The 21,735-nt window shown below is 42.0% G+C and overlaps 1 protein-coding gene and 1 non-coding gene across 2 annotated transcripts in view; both read right to left on the bottom strand.

Moving 5' to 3' along the window:
- The window catches only part of CCDC180 (coiled-coil domain containing 180), a 2,826,277-nt gene that overhangs the window by 1,920,182 nt on the left and 884,360 nt on the right, over positions 1 to 21,735 (bottom strand). The window lies entirely within an intron of this gene.
- Positions 19,603 to 19,715, bottom strand: TRNAL-CAA. The gene is made up of 2 exons: positions 19,678 to 19,715; positions 19,603 to 19,648 (listed from the first exon to the last, which is right to left on the bottom strand). It is a non-coding gene; the product is annotated as a tRNA-Leu (tRNA).

The following is a 21,735-nucleotide window of genomic DNA, read 5'->3' as shown; positions in this document are numbered from 1 at the left end:
TGTATAATCAATCTTCAAAATAACTTCCAGGAACAGATGGTATTCCTGCGGATATTTGGAAGTTAGAAGGGAAAAAAAGTGATAAAGATATGGGTGATTTTCTTTATCAGTATTTTTAAAGGAGAGGAAGAACCAACATATTGGAAGAAAGCTGCAGTAGCTGTATTTATTTATTTATTGCATTTGTTAACCGGGAAAGTCTACTGGGCCTAGGTGAGCCCATCTTCAGCAGAGGCCCAGGGAGAAAAGCTCCACATAACATTAATAGTACATACAAGAAAAAGCACAACATACAGTGTATATATAGTCTCAATGCATGGAAATAAATAGTAAACACAGTGGTGTAAGTTATTTACAAACATTATACATCAACACTATGTACAATTTGATCATTGAGGATGGAGTTAGTCGGGTAGGGTAGCAGTTTTGATTGTTACTTGTTGGAGTTTTGTAGGCGTAAGCAGTTGAATTCAGCAAGTCAGAGAGAGCTCCTTATTAGTGATATTGTAGAGGGATATAGTAGTGGATCATGTGTTAGGAGATACTATTTTGGCACAAGTACATTGCCAGAGAGAAGAGAGGTGTGATCTGAGAGACTTCTTAAAGAGAGCAGGATTACTGATTGTTCTGATAGAAGGTGGGAGGGCATTCCATAGTTTTGAGACAGTAAAAGAGTACAGCATTTGACCAGCTGCAAGGTTAGGATTTTCAACTTTCAGCATCATTGTGTTTTTGGATCTTAGTGGCCTGTTAGGGTGGTATGTAGTCAATAAGGAGGAGAGGGAGGGGCAAGTTGAATGCTTGTATATGAGTTTATGTGCAGTGGTTAATTGTGAATAAGTGAGGCAGTGTGGGAGTTCAAGCCAGTTTAGCTGTTGTAGAGATAAGCAGTGGTGTGCTGAGTTTTTTGAATTTGTTACAAATTTGGCAATCTTGTTGTAACATGAGTCCAGTTTGGTTTTCAGGGAGGACTGGGTATTGGTGAGCATTGGGGCACCGTATAATAAATATGGCAGCAGGAAGGATGATGCTAGAGCTTTTTTAGCAGTAATATTAAGGTAGTATTTGTGTCTATAGAGGGTACCTAATTTTTTAATGTGTTTTTTTGATGTCGCTATGGCTATAGAGATCGAATGTTAGATTTTCATCAATAATAACTCCTAGCAGTTTGGTACTTGGAATGACTTCAATGACAGTATTATTATGGGGTTGGACAGAAAAATCATTCTTGTTCAGAGAGGACATTTTTTTGGGGGGAATATTAGAAGTTTGATTTTATTGGGATTTAAAATGAGATGGTTGTTTGACATCCAAGTTTCGGCTGAAGTGAATGCATTTGGGTAAGACGTAACTCAGATATAGATTTGGCAGTACAGATGATTGTAAAATCATCTGCATATTGGATAACTGTGCCATGGGTAAGGGTGGTGTGGAAATTGTTAATGAATATACTGAAAAGGAGGGGACCTGGTATACATCCTTGAGGTACACCTGCAGTTGTATTGAGAAAAGGTGAAAAGGAGTGTTGCCATTTGGTGGATTGGTGCCTATTGGTGAGATAGTCTGAGAACTGGTTTAAGGAATGGGGTTTGTTGACCTATGTTGGTGAGTTTTGTAAGCAGATGGGGATGTGAAACCGTGTCAAAGGCCTTACAGAGATTTAGGAACAGTGAGGAGACTACGTAACTGCCACTGTGAGCCCTGTTTACTGTGTCCATAAAGGATATCAGAGCAGTGCAGGTGCTATGACCTGGCCTGAAGCCGTTCTGTGTGGGGGAAAGTATTTGGTTTTGGACAAGATAGTTAAGAAGTTGAGTGTGAATGCATTTTTCTAATATTTTAGAGATGGGAGAGAGGATAGCGATGGGTCGGAAATTAGAGATATCAGAGTTGTTGCCACCTTTATGGAGTGGAAGAACAAATGCTTTCTTCCATTGTTTGGAATACTGGACTCCTGAATAGATCTGTTGAGGAGTATGCTGATAGGATAGGTAATGGCATTTGCAGATAGTTGTAGAAATTCAGCAGGTAAACTGTCTGGTGTGTTAGTACAAGGTTTAAGTTTATGAAGTAGTTTTTTTATAGTGGAAGATGGTATAGGTGAAACTGAGAATAGAGGAGTAGTACATAAGTGTGAAGTGGGAGATTCAGGTGGGCAGGGATCTATAAGTGGGAAGGGAGTTGTGAGTTTAGCTATGGCGTCAATAAAATATGAATTGAAGAGCGAGGCTACCTCGGTGGGAGTTTTAACTGGTTTAGGGCAAGGATTGTTATTTTTACCTGGATGGAGTAGGGAATTGATTGTGCTCCAAAATTTCTTTGGGTTTAGTTTGTACTGGTCTTAAAGGCTTAGGAAGTGTTGTTTTTTATTTTTAATTACTAGTCTCTTTGCCTGGTTGTGTAACTGTTTATATTGAATGAGGTTGATAGGATTTCTATTTTTTTGCCAGGTTTTCCAAGCTTTATCCCTAGCAGACATAATTTGCTTTGTGTGTTTCGTAAGCCAGGTTGCCTGTTTAGCTTTACTCTTTTTAGTCGAGGTAGGGCTAAACTATTTAAAATTCTAAGAGTGTTCTAACCTAAGAGTATAAATTCGAAGTATTAGCTATGGATGGTAAAGACTCATCAGACCCAGCTTCATATAGACTCATTTCAATTTTAAACCATGATTATAAAATGTTTATATCAATACTAGCTAAAAGAATGACAAATATGTTACCAAAATTGATAGATATTGATCAATTCAGTTTTGTGGAGGGAAGGCAAACATTTGACATTGATAGAACAATAATAATCCAGAGGAAAGCAGAATGAAAGAAAATATGTTTGTTGTTTGTGGGTCTTGATTCAGAGAAAGAAATCAACAGAGAAAGCTGGGATTTTTTGAATAGGGCAGGGAAAGCACTTGCATTTACTGATACAATAATAAGGTTAATTTGCAGGTTATACAAGAGATCATAGGGAAGAATTAAAGTGGGAGGATTCCTCTCTTATAAGTTTTGTTTGAACAGAGGAACCAGGCAGGGGTGTCCTCTTTCCCTTTTATTTGCTGTATTTTTGCAGCCATTGACAAAGAAACTAAGGGACTCAGAAATGCAAGGATATAATTGGTATGATAATCAAGAAATGCTGGTTTTATTTGCAGATACTATTATTTTTGTACCTGACAAAGCCAGAAAAGGATATCTTGGTGTTATGGAAAATGTTGAGATCATTTCTAGTCTTACATAAAATTAATGAAGATAAAACAAAGGCTACAGCCATAATTTATGGACCTACACATGAACCGGTTCAGCAATACCCATATTTATGGAGACCAGTTGGCATAACGGTTAAGGGTTTCACCTCCCATGCACAAGGTACAAAGTTCAATCCTGACTTCCGACCAATGCCTGTTTGGAGTTTGCATGTTCTCCCTGTGACTCCCCCCCCACAACTCCGAAAAACATGCTGAGTTTTTTCATCTCAAAATTCACCAATGAATGTAGCTGTGGGCAGCAGCACAGACTCTACATGGTGCCCTATGGGGGAAGAGTTGCACAGACCAACTGCTTTGGGCATCCTACTGGGGTGCACTGTATCCTCAAGATAGGAGAACATGGATTACAGACTGCACATCATGGCAGGGCTAGCCACTCAATGGTGTAAAATATGGGTCTAGGTGATTCAGTCATGTTGACTAATGTGGCTAAAATGGGCATGGGTAGTTACCGGTTATAAGTAGGTTGAGGACCCAGCCTACTCCAACCTACACCAGGGACCCATGCTAACGATAGGTGGGGTGTATATGCTTCTACTGGCTGGTGTGTGCCCGACATAAAGCCCAGCAGTCCTGGGTCAATAAGCTACTGACTGGCCAGTGTCTAGTCGCCCAGCTTGGGTTACCTGGGATAGGTCTGTTGAGCAAAAGCTGGATGTAAAATCAATCAACCTTCCAAACATGAACTGAAAATCATTATACTTAATGTAGGTTCACTGATAGGATGCAGCTTGGAAGTGGATGACATGATGATACGGAGGAGGCTGGACATTCTATGTATCCAAGAGACAAGATGGAAGGGCAGCGCAGCAAAGCCACTTGGCTTGGAATCCAGAGTCTACTACTCAGGAGGGGGACAGGGTAGAAATGGTGTAGGTATTGTGGTGACACAGAGGCTTCAGAAGGCAGTGAGGGATATCATCAGAATTAGTGAGACTCATGGCAATCAGATTGCAGTGTAATGATAGGTTACTATTCATAATCTCACCTTATTTGTTACAGGATTGTAATAGCGGTCATAATCTCACCCTATTTGTTGCAGGATTGTAATAGCGAGGAAAAGAGTGCAATCAGACAGCAGTTGCAGGGCCTACTAGATAAAGCAGGACAATATGAATCGGTGTTGATAATGGGTGACTTGAATGCACATATCAGGACAGACAACAGGCTATGAGGACTGCCTGGGTCTACATGGATGGGGCAACAGGAAGAAAGAAGGAGAAGCCATTCTAGACTTCTGTCTGGCAAACAGGCTGATAGTAGCCAAAACATGGTTCAGAAAGACAGACAATCACAAGATCACACACAAGAGTAGCCAATACGCAACTCGGGCAGACTTCCTCCTAGTAAGGAAAAGACACTGGGGTAGAATCCATCATTGCAAAGTCATCCCTAGTGAAACAGTCATCCCACAGCATAAACCATTGGTTGCCACAATCAGCTGCAAGCAGTGGTCAGAGAAGGCTCTAAGGTCAACAGAGACCAGGCTGAAGACCTGGAAGTTGACTGAAGAGAAAGTACAACAATTCAAGGCATTACTCAGGGCTCTAGCACCCCAAGAAGAGGAGGAAATAGGTGGAGTTGAAGAAGAATGGCAGTGCCTCAAAACAGCATGTGTTAGGACTGCAAAACAGATATGTGGCCAAGACAGGTATGGAAATAAGGTATATAAGGAAAGGTGGTGGTGGAATGCAGAAGTTCAGGAAGTGATCAAAAGAAAGAAGGAGTGTAAGGAAAAGTGGGAGATAGAAAAGACCAACCAGGCTAGGAAGGAATACTTGGCTAACAAAGAAGCTAAGAAAGGAGTTGCAATAGCAAAGAATAAAGCATCGGACGCACTCTACCAACTTCGGGAAAGGGACTCGGTAGTTGGTACAAAGAAACTATATCCAGTTGCAAGGCAAAGACAGAAAGATAAAGAAGACAGCCAGACATCCTTCATAAGGGATGCCAGTGACAACCTTCTCACCAGTCCACAGGACATCAAAGGTAAATGGAAGGAGTATTTCCAGAGGCGTCTGAATGAAGAAAACCCCACAGAAGCTGTACTGCCCCAGAAACAGCCTACAATGAGAGAAGAAGAGGAGCCCACCCTAGAAGAAGTAAGAACAGCACTAAGGAAAATGAAGTCAGGGAAAGCAACAGACTCAAATGAGGTCACAGCAGGTATGATAAAGATGCTGGGTGAAACAGGGGAGAAATGGCTCCTGAGGGTACTCGTAGCAGTGTGGAGAGAAAGCTATATCCCTGATGACTGGAGAATAAGCATACACATGCTAGCATACAAGAACAAAGTGGACATTCACAACTGTAGGCAGTACAGAGGCATTAAACTCCTCTCACACTGCATGAAAGTTCTGGAGAGGGTGACTGATAAACGGACACGCAGAGTAGTGGAATTTAAGATGGGAGATATGCAGTTTTGATTCAGATTAGGATGCAGCACAACTGACCCAATGCTTGCAGTGAGATAGATAGTTGAGAAGAAGCTAGAGATGAGGAATGAGTCCAACTGGGCTTTCCTAGACATGGAGAAAGCATATGACAAGGTCCCAAGAAAGCTGATTTGGGCAGTACTGTGGTGGTTCAAAGTCCAAGAAACATTGGTAGAATTAGTACAGGCTATGTACAAGGACCCAATGACGCAAGTACGAACAGTGTTCGGCCTTACAGAGGGGTTCTCAGTGGGAGTGGGTGTATACCAGGGTTCAGCTCTCAGCCCACTGCTGTTCACACTGTTGATTGATTACATTAGCAAACAGGTTGGAGGGGACAGATCAACAAAGTTACTGTATGCAGACAATGTGGCATTACAGGCAGACTCTAAGCAGAACTTCAGCAAAGGATAGGGAATGGAATGCAAATCTGAAGGCACATGGGATGAAACTAAGCACAGATAAGACAGTGGTAATGGCAGCAAATTTGGGAAATCAGAAGAAGTGGGGAACTGAGATAGAAGGGAAGATAGTGGAACAGATAAATAGCGTCAAGTATCTGGGAGGGATTGTTGAGGAGAAGGGAAGTCTGAATGAAGAGGTCAAAGCTAGAATCAGAGAGGCTGCAGACAACTGGCATAGAGTGTCGGGTGTAGTCTATCACAGAAGAATGCCAAAGAAGCTGAAAAGTAAGGTGTACAAGACAGTGGTGTGACCAGTACTACTGTATGGTACAGAAACCTAGGCAGTAAAGGCAGAGCAGATGAAGAAGTTTGAGGTGATGAAAATGAAGTGCTTGAGAAGGGTGGTAGGATGCACACTATCAGACAGAAAAAGAAATGAGGACATAAGAGCAGAAGCCAAAGTAGCTCCAATTTCAGAAAAGATCAAAGAGAACAGATTACGGTGGTTCAGACCCATGTGCAGGAAAGCAGAAGACAATCTGATGAAGAAGATTTGGGACAGACAGGAAGAATGTAAGAGGAAACAAGGATGTCCAGCAAAGAGGTGGATGGATTGTGTGAAAGAAGATCTGCAGCAGTCAGACATGAGTGATGAAGAAGGCAGGAGTGTGGCACTGAATCGAGAGAGAGATGGAGACAGTTAACACGATACCCCAACCCCATGTAGAAAATGGGAAAAGGGGATGCTGATGATGATGAAATAAGATTAATTATTTAGAGGTATGGATTAAAAAGGCTTCTGTTATGGCAGCTACAGATATGTGGAAAGAGACTAATCAAAAGATAATATAAAGATTGAGATACTGGAAGCTGTTGTCTATGGATATGGATAGTAAGATCTGAGCAGTGAAAATGTTTTTAGTCCCTTCAGTTTTATATTTTGGTTAGGCATATTTTTTCAGCCAGAGAAGTTCTGGATAATAATTAATAAAAAGTTGAAGGAATTTATCTAGGAGGGGAACAGGGCAAGAGTAAAGTGGGATAAGGTGAGCCTTCCAAAAGAAAACTGGTTTAAGATTACGTCATTTGAAGGGATATTTTGGAGCTACGCAGTTAAGGCTCATATACACAACAGAAGCAGAAAAAAGAAGTTATGTACTCACCATAACGTTCCATGTTTGTAGTGCATCTCGCCCTTCATTCTTACATATGGGTTCGGAGCCAATCCTCGACTCTGACTCAGCTGATTACAAAGCTCAAAGTCTCTCATCTGGCTCATGGCAAGGTAGGTATCCCATAGTCCACTAGTAAGAATCCCCAGAGCTTGTTTGCTGCCAACTATAAAAGTGATAGAAAAGTTTTCCACAAGGAACAACAAAGATGAAAGGTCTCCACCCTACCAAAGGCAATACTATCTTGTCTCCAGATCCTCCAAGGATACATGGACAGGGGTAGGTGGGTGGGTTTGTAAGAATGAAGGGTGAGATGGATTATAAACATGGAACGTTATGGTGAGTACATAACTTCTTTATATTCTGTAGTCCTATCTCGCCTTCATTCTTACATACGGGACAGCGTCCCTAGCACCATTTTCTCGGGTGGCTCATGGGAATATACTCCTAAGAACCGTGGAACAAAAGGAGGCTCTACCCCTTGAGGTCAAATCCAATTTGTAATGAGTAATAAAAGTATGAGGGGTAGCCCAAGTTGCTGCTGCACAAATACTATCAATTGGGCCTCTGTCTTGAAAATCAGCAGATGTGGATAGGGACCTGGTAGAATGATCCTTAATTTTAAATGGAAGTTCCTTTCCATTGGAAGAGTAGATAAATGAGATACAGTTGGAAATCCAATTTGACAGAGTTACCTTAGAGACTGGCAGACATATCCTAGTTTCAGAAAAGGATCCGAACAATTGGTCTGATTTTCTAAGTTCCTTGGTTCTATATAGATAGAACCGTAATTGTCTGTGAACATCAAGCTGGTGAAATTTATATTCTGCACTGTTTGAATGATTAGGAAATAATACTGGCAGTTCGATAGTTTGGTTCAAATTAGACTGAGAGCAAACTTTGGGGATGAAAGAAGGGTTTGTACGAAGGGAAACTCTGTCTCTATGAAAAATCAAGTAAGGAGGTTTGACTGACAGTGCATGTAACTCTGACACCCTTCTGGCAGATGTAACAGGTACTAGAAAAATGGTCTTCCAAGAGAGGAACTTCAGTTCACAAGAATGCATGGGTTCAAAGGACGGAGAAGTAAGTTTGGGCAGAACAAAATTTAGATCCCAAGGACATACATGTTCCTGAAAGGGAGGTCTTAGCAAGGTAGTGCCTTTAAGGAAAGTTTTACACAATCTGTGAGCCATCAGATTAGGCTCATGTTGACCCAAATGAAAATTGGATAGCGCTGTCACTTGAACTTTAATTGTAGCAGCAGTTGATCCCTGATGAAAAAGTTTGGTTAGGAATTCTAACACCAAGGGAATGGATGCTGTGTAAGGATCTACATTTTTCTCTTTTGCTCAGACAGAAAATCTTCTCCTTTGGCTAGTGTATAATTTCCTTGTGGAAGGTTTGTGGGAAGACGTGAGGATATGGATCACTGCAGGTAAAAAATCATGAAGCCTGACTAGGGATGGAAGTGGAGCAGCCACGCTGTCAAGTTGAGGATGTGGAGGTAGGGGTGGAGGGTGCCTGAAGTATGTCAAGAGGTCTGGAACTGGGTCCAGAGTCCATGGATCATCTAGAAGATGAGGCCCGAGAAAGGAGAACCAAATCTGATGAGGCCAGTAAGGAGTGATCAGAATCATTCTGCTTCCCAAGGACTTTGCTTTATGGATCATTTTCGATATGACTGGAAAGGGAGGAAATGCATAAAGAAGTCCCGGAGGCCAATTGTGAACAAGTGCATCTCTCGGTGACTATCCCGGAGGGAGGATAAGGGAGAAGTAACTGCTGCATTTGGCATTGATTGGACTGGCAAACAGATCGCAGCAAGGCTGTCCCCAATTATGGAAAATCTGCTCCGTGACTTTCTGATTCAGAGACCACTCGTGCAGCATCAAGATTGCCCTGCTGAGCTTGTCGCTTATCACATTGGTTGTCCCCGGGATATGCATTGCTACTAGAAAGCACTGGGAAGATATCACCCACTGCCAAACAAAAAGAGCCTCTCGACATAGGGGGTAAGATCTGGTTCCTCCTTGCTTGTTTAAATACCATACCACTGACATATTGTCCGATTGGATTGCTATAGTCCCTAGAGGAAGAAAGTCATGACGTGCTTGCAACGCTAGTAGCACTGCTTTCATCTCTAGGACACTGATAAGCAAGTGAGCCTTGTGATCTTGCTATGTGCCTTGGACAGTCCTGCCTAGATAATGCCCCCCCCCCACTCTATCTGGGAAACATCCATGTTCAGAGTATCAACGGGTTAGCAAGGAAGGAAGGGTGTTCCTGTCATTAGTTGATTGGGCTGAATCCACCAATGAAGGTCCTTTTTGCAAGTTTCCGTTATCAGAATATGATGACACAGAGGCAGTTGTTGAAGAGACCACTGGGAAAAGAGTAGCAATGAAGGATTTGCATATGCAGTCTGGTTAATGGAACTAGAGTTATGGTAGAAGCCATGGTCCCTAAATGTTTCAGCACTGTCTTGGCCTTGACTCTTTGTTGAGGAAGTAAGCTGTATATCTGTTATCTGAGATTTTGAATTCTGTCTACAGGAAGATGAGCCATCATGGCGACTGTGTCTATTTCTGCACCTATAAAAGTCACAAATTGAGAGGGTGACAAGGCAGACTTTTCCAAATTTATTGTAATTCCTAGCTGTAGAAGTAGGTGCCTGGTGGTGGCGGTCAGGAGCCAGTCATCCAGGTGTGGAAACACTTGGAATCCAAGACGTCTCAAGTGAGCTGTCACTACCACCATCCATTTCGTGAACTCCCTGGGGGGCTGTGGTGAGACCAAAATGCAGAGCACAAAATTGGTAATGACTGGCTCCCAGCTGGAAGCATAGATGACTCTTCAATGCTCTATCAATTTTGATGTGGTAGTACGCATCTTGGAGGTCTATGGAGCACATCTAATTGTCTTTCCCTAACAGAGGGAGTATAGACTGCAGGGTTATCATTTGGGACTTGGACTTCTTCACTGATTTGTTTAATTTGCTGAGGTCCAAAATGGGACTCCAGTCCCCTGTTCGTTTTGGCACTAAAAGAATCTGGAGTGAGTTCCAAATCCTATCTGGTCTGTGGTGACGGTTTGGATGACTCTCTCTGAAAGCAACTTTGAACTTCTATGGTTGCTAGATCCTTCTAATTGGGTGGAACATCTGGGATCTTCTTGGGGTTATGAGGTGGAAGAAAGAAGGGTATGGAGTATCCTCTGGTGATTATTCTTTGTACCCACTTGTCTTGGGTGATGTTGAGCCAGGCTTCTGGATACAAAGTTAAGCGACCTCCAACTGGCTCCAGAGAAATGCAGCCAGGCCCCACTTCAGGACAGCTGATAGGGATGATCACAAAAGGAATCACGGCCATGCTGGTTATGCGGACCCCCCCCCCCCCTGCCTCTAGGGTGACATCTACCATTAACTCCTCCTCCTTTGCCTCTGAAGGAGGAATCATCCTGTGCATCCAGGAAAAATCTCTGGGATTTCTTGAACCACATATTCCTGCTTCTCTGACCCTTGGGGTATGGTCTAGAAGGGACGGTAAAATGTACTCCCATGGCAGAAAGAGTTTTCCCTTTCTGTTCACACATGGTGAGTGTATCTTTCACCTTTGGTCCAAACAAAGAGTAACAGTCGAAGGGGGCACTGGTAAAAGTAGATTTGAAGGGCTTCACAAAATTACATAAGCACATCCAGGAGTGTCTCCTAAGGGAAACTGCTGAACCTGCTGCCCTACTTGCTCCATCTGCTGTATAGGATATCAGCCTCATGGAGGAGTCAACAATGGAGTTTAAGGTGGACAAATGAGCAGTAACTTTCTCCGGGACTCCTTCGGTTGATGTACCTTGGAGAGTATCTCCTAGTTCCTTTAGGAGATCTCTTTGATGCCTAGTAAAATGTGTGAGGTAATTCAGTGATCTGAGAGTAAAAGCCACTGAAAAGATACGCTTCCCGTATCTATCCATCATTCGGGACACCTTGTTCGGTGGATGGAGAGATGTAGAAGTCTCCGCTAGTTCTTTCTTTGTGGATGCCGCCACCACCATGGCATCTACAGGCACACCTTTGGTCAAGAACTCTTTCTCTTTGGGGGCTGAGAGAAATTTGTTGGGTCTCCTGGGGACTGGTTCCATGGCATCAGGAGTTTCCCACACCTTTCGACTAACTAGATCCAGGAGCTCATCAAAAGGTGGAGACACCCAAGAGGCTGAAGGTTGAGACCCGAAAGCCTTCAGGTACACTGACTCCTCATCAGAAGGGGTGACAATGGGCCAGCCGCCTCTCTGCTTCAGGATGTCTAGGATATCTACAAAGGAGATATTATCAGAGGATGACCTGGGGACCCTTCTGACTCCTCAAGGACAGTATCTGAGGTGATGGATTCATCCAGGGAGTCTACATGCTTCCTCTTGCATGTCCTCTTCTGAGAGGCTTCTCAGAATGGTATTCTGGGGAGGTCTCGGAAGTCCGGGGGCAACCCAATGTGGGCTCCTGAGGCTGCGGGTCTCTGCTGCCGAGAGAGAGAGATGGTGCTGAGACAGAGGTCGGTGCTTGAGGGGGAAGAGTATAGGTACCCTTGTGCAGAACTGATGACCTAGGCAGCACACTCCTCATCATCTCAAATGCAGATCTCTCTGGCACCGAGGACTGCCCCAGTTCCAAGGAAATGGAAGTAGCCCTCTGCTCTAAAGCGATCAGCTCCGAGATGGATGTAGGGTCCGAGCTCAACCTAACCGACGTACTGAGAGGTAGGCTCAGCACCAAAGAAGTTCGTGTCCAAGCATCCCTGTTGGTGCCGACTGGTGAACTTCGGCTCCTAGACACAAAGGACGGCACCAAAGGTGTTGGAGTGGAACTCGGCTCCGAGACAGACCCAAGGGGTGCTGGAACCGAGGGTTCCACAACAAGTGGCACCGAAATCTCTGGCTCCGAAGAACCAACACGGCTTGGAGGAGGAACAGCAACAGGGAGAATGGTCTTAGATGGCTCCGGAATTGACTGGGTCAGAGCCAGCAACAATTTTGGTAAAGCAGACGACTTCAAAAGTCTAAGCAGAACTCTCTCTACATCCTCTTCTGAAAGGCTCTTGGAGGATCTGTATGACAGGGTAGGCGACATAGATCTCTGCAATATGGGAGATCGTAAAGTTGGGGAGACCGGCAATAACTCTCTGGACGGCTCCGATGTAACTTCTCAGTGGTCGGCTCCGAAAGACTTGGGGCCGACACTGCAGTGTCAACATCGATAACCTCGACCGGCTCCGAGGACAGTGGAGCCAAAGAGGTGGAAGGCTTATCCAATTTCAAAACTTTCTGAGGAGGTCCAGACAAAACAGTCGGTGCAGGACAATGTCTCTTCGCTGACTTGACCTTCTCTTTCTTTGAAGAGGGAGACTTGGATGATGATGAAGAGCTCGCTAAATTCTCCTCGAAGGAAGGCTTAAGGAGACCTTTCAGGATTAATTTGTTCTTCCTTTCTTGGAGAACTCTGGAACTGAAGGAGTGACAGAAAGAACACGTTTCCTGAAAATGAATGGCTCCGTGGCAGTAAACACAGTTACTATGCCCGTCAGTGACTGATATTTTTGGGAGCACTTAAGGCACTTTTTAAAACCCGAAGGTTTATGATCTTTGTACTCCTTAGACATGTTTAGTACAAACAGAACATTATTAAAGACAGAAGAGAGGACAAGGTCCACTAACTTAAACGGGCCTCGCCCTGTAAGAAACACTGCACACAAGAACACAACCAAGGACTAGGTCCTCTAACTTAAATGGGCCTAGTCCCACTAAGATAAACTCACATACAGACGAGCAAAAAACAGAGGACTAGATCCTCTAACTTAAATGGGCCTAGCTCTGTTGAGGAAACAACACCAGAAAAGAATAATAGAGGACTAGGTCCTCTAACTTAAACGGACCTAGCTGTTAAACAAGAAAGAAGCTAAGTCAGAAAAGTACCACAAAATGTAAATTTAAACAACAGGCTAAAAACTAGCCAATAAGGACGTAAACAACACTGCACACATAAGGGATACCACTCGGAGAACATAAAATGGGCCTAGAGATGGCCAACAAGTTCTCAGCAATAACTACACAAAATAGCAAAAAACACACTATTATTTACTACCTATGATAACTATTACCTAAACTATGCAAGCTAAGCTATATTATATGCCAAAGTATCAATAAGAACTATAATGATAATGAAAAATATCCAACTTAGCCACGGCCAAGCAAGAAGCACTTCTGAACTCGTAGACGTGGCAAATGAGATCTGGGGATTCTTACTAATGCACTATGGGATACCTACTTTGCCACGAGCCAACTGAGAGACTTTGAGCTTTGTAATCGGCTGAGTCGGAGCAGAGGATCGGCTACAAACCCATATGTATGAATGAAGTCGAGATAGGACTACAGAACATGTTATGTTTTAAAATGAAAAGGAGTGATGACGAATCATCCCTTCTCTGCACTCAGTCTCTTACGAACTCCTCCATGGAGATTTATGTTTAGCCTTTCATGCCATGAAAGATACAACCCTATTTGATCTCCTCTTCCTTTGAGAAACTAATGGTACATCAAATACTGTGTTAATCATTGGATCATAAGATTATAGGAAGTTACTAGGCTATTGGCCCTGAGGCCCTTACAAGCCTAGCCAAGAATTAGCCCATGTTCCAACAAGTCATCACCCAATGCCCCTGTCCAGCAGGGACACAGGTGGAATCCAAGGGGTGCATTTTACTTTCCCCATCCAGTTATCCAGGTTGTGCTTAAAAAGGGTTAATGAGGTACTTGGCTTGACATGGAGAGGGAGTCTACTGCAAAGAAGGGAGAGTCTCTGGGACACAAATCTGTCCTGTCAACAAGTCCTATTGATGTTACAGACCAGGTTGAGGTCACACATATGGGTTATTCAAGTGGAGCTTGACTTGCGGATATGCAGCAGTCCCATCAAGGCGGGGTCTGAGATTGCTTTGTATGCCAAACAGAGGTCATCAATGAGGAGTCTGTATGAGACTGAGTACAGGGATAGGGCTTTTACCCTATCTGTGTAGGGCAGATGTTTTAGGCCCTGGATTCTTCTGGAGAGGAACTTCTGTGGTCTTTCCAGCTGCTGCACGGAGGTACATGCCAAAAGGAGCATTGTACTCAGTAATGGGTCTTATAAGGGAAAAATAGAGGGATGTCATGAGCTCCTTGTCCCTGGATGTAATACCCTTCTTAATAAGGTGGTCCATGTAGAAAGCTTTCTATACAATGGAGACAATATGGTGGTCAAAAGTCAGTTTATCATCAACCTGGGTGCCCCAGTCCCTAATGACTGATTGCTTGCTTAGGATCTTGTTATTAATGTGATAATTTGTGGGGACATCACTATCCCCAAAGGGGATGATGATGATTTTTTTAGCATTCAGTTTGAAGCCATATTTCTGGCACCAGTCATTCGTTTGGGTGAGACCCTCTTGGAGGATGTTCACATCACTAGGGAAATTGATGACAGCACCCAGCTTGCAGTCATCTGCAAACTTGGTCAGCTATAGCTCACTAGACTTGGCCTGCACCTCTGAGAAGTATATCCCAAACAGCAGAGGTCCCAAGACCGATCCTTGGGGGTACACCGCTCATTATGGGTCTACTGCTTGAGGTAGGTTTCCCAGTTTTGACTAGGTGGGTCCTATCAGTGAGCCAGTTTGCTACCCATCTAGTTAACATATGGAGTGATGCCTAGTTGAGAGAGTTTATCTAGGTTATCCAAGTGGGAAATAGTATCGAATGCTTTAGCCAGGTCAAGGTAGGTGGTGTGTGCCATCTTCCCCTCATCCATGGCTTTGGTGACTGTCTCAAAGAAGTCAATCAAATTTAACAGGCATGACCTCCACTTGACAAAACCAAACTGTGCGGGAGCGAGTGTTTGGAGGTTGCCAATGTCCTTGTTAATGAGATTCATGATAATCCGTTCCATAGCCTTGCAGATCAGGCTAGTTAGGCTGATGGGTCTATAATTTCCTGGATCAGTGGATGCACCACCTTTCTGCAAAGGGATAACTGTGGCTGTCCTCCACTTGGCTGGGATGAAGCCAGTACTCAGGCTTTGGTTGAATAGGGTGCCTAATGGTTCCGCAAGTTCCTGCCTCAGTTCATGTAGGATGCAGCCTGGGATTTTATCAGGTCCCATGGAGGATGTATTTTTTGCCTTTGAGAGGGCAGTGGTGACTTGCTCCCTAGAGATAAGGGGAGGGGGTCAGGTGCTGGGGATGTCCTGATTTACTGATGGGGTGGGCAGAGGGGTGAAGTTTTCGCTGGACCTGTCTGCCAGTAGGTTGGCTATATCTATGGCATTTGTGTATGTGGTGTCCTTGACCACCATTTCTGAGCAGATCTGAGTGCTTCCTTTTAGATTGTGGACATATGTAAAGAAGGCATTATGACTGTCTTTAGTAGATGTGGCCAGGTTGGACTCGAAGATTGTTTTGGAGGATTTCACTAGAGCTCTTATTTGCTTGTTCAGGCTAAGGAGAGATTGCTTCCAATTAAGTACATGCTCCTTCTTGGTCCTGGACAGCAATTTTTTTCCTTTTAATATGAGTTTATTTATTGCAGATGTCAACCAAGCAGGCTTACTCTTCCTTGAGGAGAATGATTTTGTCCTGTTGGGTATTCCTGATTCCATGCAGCTATATAAATGTTCGTACAGTACTTTGGTGTAGGTTTTGACATTTGTGGCAGCTCCTACAGGGAGGGAGGAGGCTGTGAAGCTGTTTATACTGTCCCTCAGGAGGTTGCAATCAACTCTGTAGAAGATTTTATGTTTGACCGTAGCGGGGGGGGATTTTGAAAGTGACCACTTTGTGGTCAGATCTCACCAGGGAGGATGACACGGTAGGGAGGCTGTAGTGGTTACTCATATTGGTTAATACCAAGTCCAAGACATTATCACCTCTTGTGGGGGTGTCAACCAGCTGGTCCAAGGACTTTGCATCAACAAAATCAAGGAATCTCTGAGCATTTGCGTTCTGGCATGAGTAGTTCTTCAAATCTATGGTTGGATAGTTAAAGTCGCCCAGGATCAGGGTAAAGGGATGAATCTTAAAAGCTTCAGAGAGGTCCAGATAGGTGAAGTAGGCATCTTGAGTCAAAGCTGGGGGCCTGTAGCTAGTGATGATTTGAACAGGGGTCTTGTCAATGATTAACTGCACCTGGAGTGTCTCCTGTATGTCATACTGTCTGAACAGCCTGGAGGTGTGTATGTTTTTACTATATATTGAAACTCCACCTCCTTTTGCTTTGCTGCCCACAGTTTGGGTTCTTAATGTATGATAGGATAAGTAACCTGGTATGGCTAAAGTGCTCTCTGCAGCTTTGAACCAGGTTTCTGTAAATGCACAAATGTCAGCATATTCCAGGGTTAAGAATGCTTGCAATGAGTGCATTGTCATGTTTAGGCTCTTAGCGTTTAGGCAAGAGAGTGGTTTATTGTGCTGTAAAATAAAGTGTTATTGGTATATATGTGAAATTCTCATCCCTTCCCCCATCACTGTGACATTCAAGCTGGTCCTGCCCTACTTAGTAGCTGTCATAATAATATAATCCCTATGTACTTTAAATAAAACTAATAATGATGTGGTATCTCTTATTTAACCAGATTATTAAGTCTGTGATTAGGCTATGGAAATAGAATATGATTTTTACAATGGATTTTTTGCATGCAAAGTGTATATTTAAATATATATATATATATATATATGTATATATATATATATATATATATACATATATATATATATATATATATATATATATATATATATGTATATATATATATATATATATATATATATATATATATATTTTTTTTTTTTTTTTTTTGATTGCTATATGGTCTAAGGTTTATATATTTCCAGCCATGCAGTATACTGTCTTGGATAAAATCACAGATGTATAGGTGTGGGTGGTGTTTGTGTTGACAACCTTCTCAGTGCCAGATATACTGGCTTGTGAGGTAGAGATAATAAGAAACGCTGGTGTTATAGACTTATATCCCAATGTATCTCACACATCTGGAACAAACTTCCACTACATGTCAAGCAGAGAAGCACCCTTGCCACCTTCAAGGTAAACCTAAAAAATTGGATGAGCAGCCTCAAATTCTCTCACGGTCTATTTTGTCTTGCCTTCTTTGAGGCTACAGGGTAATTCTGAATAGGGTTTTCTGGCAAGGCTTGAAATAGTCTGCAGACTGACTGATTAATACTCACCTATGAAGTGTGTGTGTGTGTGTGTGTGTGTGTGTGTGTGTGTGTGTGTGTGTGTGTGTGGGGGGGGGTTCAAGAAATAAAGATGGAGTGGGATTTTGGATGCAGATCCTTTGGAAGAATAATAATAATTATTCAGAATATCATATTCATAAAGCAGCAGAAAGTATTCTAAGAACTAAGCCAACGTGAGAATTGAGAAAGGAGATTTTGACAATAGGAATGACTGAAAGCAGGGGTATGAAAAATAGGCAAGAGGAGGCTGGAATTTACAAGAGAAAATTGACAAAGGAACCAAGGTATTGGAAGCAACTACAAAGGGAAAGGTAATAGAGTAATAGAGTGGGATGATGCCAAGAAGATGTTTGGACTGCGGACTGTACACTATCCTCTGTACCAGGGAATGATATCAGAATACAGGAAAGAAAAAGGGATAGGGAAATCTTAAGTGAAATATTGTACCTGCTCTGGTGGAGTTTTTAATTGCATCAAAAACAGAAGCTGTGTGGCATATAACATTCTGCATGATAACTATAGGAATCAATCAAAGGAGGTTAGAAAAGATTGGGAAGACAGACTGGATAACAGTGTGCAAGAACACAACTGAAGGACATATGTATTGTATGTCTCCCAAGTATGCAATAAAGTCCAGAAGGTTTTACATCTTTGCTTAGAAGTATATTAATAGGTATTTGTATACCCCAAGCAGGCTTCAAAGAACGTTTCTTCAGGTAGACAGCAAATGTTGGAGGTGTGAAGGGGAAGAAAGAGGTAACAGCAAACATATGTTTTGGGATTGTAATGAGTTAGCAGATTTTAAAAATTCCCTACAGAATTCTCTGTCAGAAATAATGGGTGAGCAAATGGCTGTAACAAAGGGAATTACTTTTTTGAACTCTGAATTCCCTAGACATAATAAAGCCTTATTAAGTTTAATCCTGTTAGCTGCCAAAAAAAGCAATTACTAGAAAATGGAAATCAAAGTCTAAACCAGCTATATTTGAAGTCTTAAATATTATAAATGAGATAAAGGAACTGAAAGAGGGATCTTTGGAAAAGGGAAGGAGCAAATTACACAGTGGCGCCTGGTGACTTCAAATTAAAAGAGGGCTGCAGGAGACAGCTGAATGGGTGGGGCCAATGGGAGGGGTGTGGCCAACTAGAAGGGGGTGGAGCTATGCTCAAAACCACAACAACTGGAACTTTAATTAAATACGCTGCCCTGGGTACCAAACAGTCATTACGAGAGTCCAATCAAGACAAAATGAAGTGTAGAAGAAAAAAATATTTCAATGCATTGGCTACATGACAACTTACTTAATATCCAGATGGAAACAGGTTGTGAGGCATGAAAAAATAAATTACTTTTTAAATACATTACTGGAATGCCAGTAAAAATCAAGTATAAAAAACAAGCAGCACTCAACTCAAACCACTTCTCCTTGCACTGCAGTTCTAATTATACATTTATATTCAGCTTTATAAAAGTACCAAGTAACATGCTGAAAATAGCAATCTCTGTGATACCCCCACTTGTAAAATGTGTCTTATCCAAAAAAGACCTGCTGCCTGATACAACTATCTACTTGTGTCATGGGGAAGACATGACCAAAGTAAAAAATGAACAGCAAACAAGAAACAAGCTCAAGATAAATTGCTTAAAGGATTCCTGCACAAGTTATGGACCACACATGATAGATTGGCATTCTGTTTATTTTACGGGTAAGCCTGCAAAGATGACTGCAAGTCTCCAACAAAAGATGACTGCAAGTCTCCAATAAATGTAATGAGCTTCTGAAAATACTGTAATCCTGTCCTTTTATTACAAATACTGTCATATGCATTTCAATACCCAAGGCTTATACATTAGCTAGTTATGTAAATATTCTCTGCATGGCAACAACGAAAAGGCTTTCAATGCTGGTAATTCTTTAACAGTATGCTTATTAAAGTTTACTTGCATCTTACAATCTCCGACAAGCTTACCTGATGCTCATTAAATCATTGCTACTTAAACAGAGCAACAGGGCACTGTGACAGCATGTATTTCCTGAATAATAAGAAGCATACTGTCAGAAGTGGGATTTGAACCCACGCCTCCATTCGGAGACCAGAATACCCAGATTAATGGAAGGAGTTTAAGTCCTTGAGTCTGGCGCCTTAGACCACTCGGCCATCCTGACAGCTGTTAAATCAACAGTATAAAAATCTGACAGAAAACCAGAACATACTGCAAAATCAAGGACAGATGAAAAGTCATGGTCATACTTGTGGTCTACCTTGGATAGGGGAATGTTCTGCATACTTACACTGCATAACTGTTTCTTGCCTTCCTTGGACACATCCAGAGCCACTACAGTGGGGAGTGGGGTGCAACAAGTATGTCATAATTTGAAATGTCTCTGGCTGACAGTGATGGCTCTGACACTCATACCTCTCAACTTCAGAGCAAGAAATCTGGACAAAGCCATACATAGAACTAGAAGTGGGACACAGGCCAAAAAATAAGGACAATTTTTAAATATTGCTCTTATTAACTTAGATAATAGAACAGTAGTAGATCTTGCATTAGTACGAATTTTCTGAAGGGTATAAAATCTGAAACTCAAATGTCTGCCATTATTTTCCAACTTCAGTCTTTAATGACTTGCCACTAATTTCCCAGAAAACCACAATTTTATGAAAAACAGATCAAAAATGTGATGCAAAAATATAAAGTTGCCACACAATACAGCTGGGAACCTGTCAAAAAAGGGACACATTTTTAATATTAACACTGTTAACTTGAGCAGCTAACAAAATAAGAGCATCTACATGCATTTCTGATTTGAGGAGGGATTATTAGGGGACAGCAACATTTTGAGCCAAAATTGGGGACAATTGAGAGGTTTGGATATTCCTAATTCTACAAAGCAATTTGCACGTACCTCTCAACCTCTTAATGCAGAAAATCTGGACAAGGCCAAATATATTGGGGGAACATACAAACACTACTAAAAATTGCTCTTGTATAAACTTAAGACAGTTGATAGAATAACAGGTCTTGCATTAGCATGCATTTTTCTGAAGGTTATGACGTCTGAAACTCAAAGTCTGTCATTTAGTGACTTCATTCCTAAATGATTTGCTAGAAAACCACAAATTTTATGAGGAACAAACCAAAAATAAGAAGCAAATATCTATTCATTCTGCAAAAATATGGACAACTGAGAGGTATAGATCAACCGGGCTGTCTGAGTTTGCTACCCTTCCCCCCCTCACAAAATCATGGTCGAATGGAGCCGCTCCCCTGCAGCCATTCCACCGTCCCATTCCTTGGTTATTTTGCCCCATTTACCATAAACACTGTAATGTGCAAACTGCTTTACTTCTGCGATGATTTAGATTTCATTTGAAAAAGTTTTATTTTGCATTTTACACATAAACCCTAATAGATACCTGTTAAACAAAGCAATGCAGTCTCACAATGAAAATAGACTTAGCATTAAAACGTATCTGCCCTTGAAACTCACATGCATTGAAACCCACATTCAAAGAAAATACATTTTTGCCAGTGGCAGATAAAGATTAACTCTGGGCTGTTTTCAAAATCATAGGCCCCATGAACATGAAACATACACATGCTCTTTGATACGCCTTCCTGACTGTATTACATTATATTCCTTGTACAATACAGTACAGTTGTTAGAGGGAATTTTAAATGTATTGTTTTGAACATTGTTCCAGTAAATAATGAAACAAAATGCATGCACCAATGACAAAACCGCCCAATTCAGAACATTTCCATCATAAAACGTCTACTCAACCTTCTATAGTCCACCAGTATCAGTAAATATGCACAATCTCTGAAGTAGTAAAATCCACATTAAAGAAATCTGTAACCAATAAATAGGTTGCTGCTAGCAAACAACTTTATATGTCATTGTTTCATCTACAAATAAACTGCCTGTTGCCCTTGAAGAATAAATTGCCTATGTCGCATGGATTAAAAAAATGATAAGCTAGTAATACCGCAATAGGGAATGGATAGCAAACTGATAACAAGTTCATAGTTATTAGGTATCTTTGCTAAAATGACCGCAGCATCCATACAACACAGTATAGTATCAGCAATGCATCTACCTACTGTGGGAGTAGAACCCACAGCCTTCTGCATCAAAAGCAAGTACACTACCTGTTGTGCTATTAACAATGCAAGCAGAC

Source organism: Protopterus annectens, chromosome 16.part0 (assembly GCF_019279795.1).
Source record: "Protopterus annectens isolate FY-2018-M chromosome 16.part0, PAN1.0, whole genome shotgun sequence".
Lineage (NCBI taxonomy): Eukaryota > Metazoa > Chordata > Ceratodontiformes > Protopteridae > Protopterus > Protopterus annectens.
The sequence above is the reverse complement of the archived record's forward strand: the minus strand, read 5'-3'. Positions and strand labels throughout refer to the sequence as shown.